This window comes from Oryx dammah, unplaced genomic scaffold (genome assembly GCF_014754425.2).
Source record: "Oryx dammah isolate SB20612 unplaced genomic scaffold, SCBI_Odam_1.1 HiC_scaffold_5, whole genome shotgun sequence".
Classification (NCBI taxonomy): Eukaryota; Metazoa; Chordata; class Mammalia; order Artiodactyla; family Bovidae; genus Oryx; species Oryx dammah.
In genome coordinates, this window is record NW_024070189.1 from 94,063,429 (window position 1) to 94,067,794 (window position 4,366).

General features: G+C 63.0%; 1 long non-coding RNA gene across 1 annotated transcript in view; it reads left to right on the forward strand.

Moving 5' to 3' along the window:
* The window catches only part of LOC120863952, a 2,957-nt gene extending 384 nt beyond the window's left edge, over positions 1–2,573 (forward strand). Inside the window, exons 1-2 of the long non-coding RNA XR_005721110.1 lie at positions 1–126; positions 1,690–2,573. The exon at positions 1–126 is cut by the window's left edge and continues 384 nt beyond it. This is a non-coding gene — a long non-coding RNA (uncharacterized LOC120863952). The remainder of the gene's footprint in view (positions 127–1,689) is intronic.
* The last annotated feature ends 1,793 nt before the right edge of the window (positions 2,574–4,366 follow it).

Genomic DNA, 4,366 nt, shown 5'->3' on the forward strand with positions numbered 1-4,366 from the left:
GGCTCTGACTTGTGGGGGTCTGGGGGCTCCTCAGGCTTCATCCCTGGATTCCTGACATTGCTAATATTCCAGGCCCATCACAAGCACTTTCTCGGCAGAGCCCTCCCCAAGTTGAAGGGACATGTGGTGAGTACAACTGTTGCCCCGCCCAGAGGTGCTGTCCCATGGCCACTGCAGGGACTTGGCTTCCTGCAGGCTTCACTCGCCTTCTCCTGGGGACGGCCAGGGGTGAGCTCGGGCTGAGCAGGCCCATGGACAGCATGTCCACCACCCCTGAGGGTGGCTGTACAGGGCCCTCAAGTGGGGCCCTGAACACCCCCTGCCCTGCTTTAGAGCAGATGTCTGCGGGGATTTACACACCCACGTGGTTCATGCAGTGCTTCATCAACCAGGTAAGGCTGCCCAGGGACGCTGGGTTCCAAGGCCTCCCTGTCCCCCACTCCTGATGCCCAGGGAGGGACAAACCCCACCCTCAGATATGCCAAGACCCTCCTGAGGAGCCGCGAAGGGCAGCCCAGAGCCCTCCTGGTGGGCCTAGGGCATCTTGAAGTCCCAGGGACCCGCCATTTCTGCCTGGCTCCCTTCGGGAAGGGTGGGTCAACCTGGGGTGCAGCTGAGCCACCATCGTGATCTGCTGAGGTGTCCCCACTAAGAGGGTTAGCTGGTGTGCTGTAAGGCCCTAAGGACCCTGAGAGGCCTGGTGGGAGCACCTTTGTCCACCCAGATGAGCAGCTCTGGGACCTTGTCTGACGGACGGTGGGACTGCAGGGACCAGAGGCAGATGGGGCTTCTAACCCTGTGCTGGGACTCCCTTGCCCTGCTCTGGCGGCCCCTCCCATGCCCACGGTCCCCACAGAGCCCCCTTTCCGCTGACCCTGAGGCTCTGGGATGCCTCCATCCTGGAGGGTGGGCACGCGCTCACGGCCATGGCCTCCACCGTCCTCAAGGTGCACAGGAGGAAGCGGGCCTGAGTGTGGAGCACAGGCCGTGGAGGAGGGAGTGCCAGCCGCATGAAGGCGGTCAGGGTGCCCTGTGGTGAGTGCCCCTGGCCGGGGCGCTCCCTGGGGCTCTGTCGGGACAGATGGACCCCCAGGGGTGGCGCACAGTTGAACACAGCCACCCCTCCCCCACGGGAGGACCCCCAGGGTGAGGGGTTGAGCCTTCCCTGTGGGTCCCCCAATGGCCTGAGGGCACCACCACCCCTAGAGCGCCTCCTGACGCTGCCCCTGGAAGGCTGCAGGAGTTCTTGCAGGACGTGCTGTCCCAGGCCGGGGCCCCGGAGGACGGCGCAGCTCTCATGCAGCTGCAGGCCTCCATGGCTGAGCTACTTATGATGAAGTATGAGCTGCCCCTGCCCAAGTGGGCTCAGCCCTGGTCTCCCCATGAGTCACCCTCTCAGGCAGTAGGGGGTGGGCGAGTCCCAGGCTTTCCCCTTACCCCCGGCCATTTGCTCTTCTGGGCGGTCACCACAGAGCCCAGAGATTGGCGGCCTAGAGGGCTGTTCTCAAAGCTGGGCCTCCTCTGCCATGCCTGGCCCCATGGGCCCACCTTGTGGAGACCACAGCGATACAATTCCCTCCCAAACTTCCCAGTGATCTGTGAGGCCCCAGGCAGGTGGCCCCCAGACCTCGGCTTTGAGCCGGAATGCTGGGTTCCTTCCCCTTCAGTCCCTGCCTGGGCCACCCCCAGGGCCACACGACAGGCCTGACTCTGTGACCCCGCTGAGGCCCCGGCAACCAGCTCCACCCAGCCTGCTGAAGACGGCGCCACTGGGCCCAGGACACCCCTCCTGCCCTGAGGCAGCTGAAGCCAGCATCCCTCCCATGAGTGACCAGCACAGCCATGATGGAGCCAGGACAGCACCCCAAGAGCTGCGCCAAGACCCCACACAACTGCATGACCCCCTGAGCTCTGTGTCCATAGGGAGCCTGGACGTTCAGGGGCTTCCAGAGGATGAGGTGACTCTGAGCACAGGGATCCTGAGGCTCCCGGGGATCCCGAGGCCCCCAGAAGCCAGCAGCATGCCCTCCTTTTTCACGCTGAGCTTCTTGGAGGATGGGCCCTACCCCTACCCCCACCCCCATATAGCACAAGCCCCTGACTCTGAAGGGCCTGAATTTGGGCTCCAGGAGGGCAGAGGCTGTGTGAGCAGCCCCCAGCCTGGACTGTGACTAAAGGGGCTGCCCCAGCCAGCCAGGAACGCTGGCTCCAGGCAAGGCGAGCCCTCTCGGAGCTGTATGTGGTCTCCCATAGCCTGAGCGTGCCTCACAAGGTCCCTTCGGTGACCTAAGAGCCTCTGGGAGCAACAGGCCGCCTCCACCCTCACACGCGTAAGGAGGCTGGCCTAGAGCAGAGGGTGCTGCTATTTGGGCCGACGCAACACACTGTGTCCAAGTCAGTGACTGCCTTTTGGGGCCCCTAAATCTCAGCAAATACAACCCCACCTGTGGTCCAACTGGGTTCCCTGCCCCCAGCCATTGGCTATGAAGGTCTCCCTCCAGGGGACGGGCAGACTTTGGTTTCAGTTTCCCCCCTTGCTGGTTAAAGGTTAATACATTTTCGTGCATTAAGTACTAAACTGGCTGGTTCTTGTAGCACCCAGACGTCTCCGAAGGATGCTCTCAGGGCCCCCAGAGGCAAAGGGGGCACCAGCTGGACAAAACTGAGGTTCCCAGCTGCCTTGTGGGAGGCCACAGGCACTGCAGACTCCAAGCTTCAGCCAAACCCCAGGATCAAGACCATCGGATGATTGACTGCGACAGCCTGTGCCCGGTGGGCCAGGGCTGGGCTCCAGGAGAGCAACAGCTGGCGGGCAGGGAGCATCAGTTCAGTCACTCTGTCCACCAACCTGGGCTGGCCAGGCTCCAGTGGCACTTCCTTTCTTCCCTGCCTCCTCCTCCCCACACCCACCTCACATACCCCCTCCCACATCACACTGGACACCTCCGTGCCCCCTCCAGGAGCAGCACCTGAGCTCAGGCAGCCTAGGGCCCCCTCCTCGGGCGGTGTGCTGCCGGATCTCACGCACCAGGGGAAGGAAGAGGGCACCGGCTCAAGGGGAACACTGCCTCCACCTCAAGCAGAATCCCAGATCCTTCCCCTTTCACCCCACAAATGGGGAGCTGGGTCCTGCTTGTCTTGGGCTCCAGGGGCACCCTACTGGAATACATGTCCTCAGCAGCCCTCCCACTGCCCACTGAGGGGTCAGAGCTGACTGGGACCTTGGGGCGCTCTGGGGGCACATGGGCCAGGGCCAAAGGTTCACCGCTCCTGCTTGGCTCAGGGCAGTTCTCTCTGGGGACCTCCACCTCCCCCGGGAGCTGTGCCGGCCCAGACTCGGGTCCTGGACTCCCTTGCTGCCCCTGCCTCCTGGGGAGACTTACAGCTTGAGGGGCTGCTGGTTCACGGGAATCGCAGTGGGTTCCAGGGGTTCCCTTAGTGGAGCCACAGGTCGAGCAGCTGCCCTGGATGGAGGGAGAAGGGGCACTGAGTGCTGCTCCCAGGCAGTGGGGGTGGCACAGGGCCCTGGCTGGATGGGGGGCAGGGAGGGGGGCTTCCACCTGGTGCATCTGGGCCAACACATCACTGCAGGGGACACTGCAGTTTTGGGTGAGGTTCTGGCCTGCTGAGACTCCACAGTACCATGACCAGGTCACACTTGTTCCCACCAGCACCACAGGTATGCCATCTGAGTCCTTCACCCACTTGATCTGCTCCCTACAAGGGAGAAGGCGTGATCCAGTGGGCAGGCTGTGGGCTGGGCTGCACTTGGGGCCACAGAGAGAGGACAGGAAGCCCCTGAAGGCCAGTGGTCAGCTCACCAGGGCTGGTGGATGCCCTTGAAGGACTCGGTATTGCTGATGCAAACACCCAGAGGAAAGCCCTCCCTGGTGCTCATGTACTGGTCTCCATGACGCTGACTCTCCTGGCCTGCTGTGTCCAGTAGGCAGATCTCTCCATCAGTGACCACTTGCTTCCAGTAGGAGCTTAGAGACAGCCAGCCTTCGTAGGAGGGGACCCTCCCTCGCTCCTCTTGTGCCCCCAGGACCTAGGACAAGGGAACCCCTCCTGCAGAGCAAGTGGAGGACCAGCCCCTGTCAGGAGCCAGGCTGTGGACAAAAGTTGGCTCACCTCCATGGTGGCGTTGTCCTCCACAGGGTGGTTCTCGATGAGCTGGATGGTCAGGGCGCTCTTCCTCATACCATGGCGCCCACCACCACAAGCTTATCCTCCGTCACCACTCCTCAAGGGGGCCTAACACCAGGCACTGCAGTGGCTTCCTGTCCCACTGACCGAGGAAACCCCACTCACACGCCCGCTGAGCTCCTGGGGCCAGGCTGCTCAGCCCAGGCCTGTCTTCTGAACC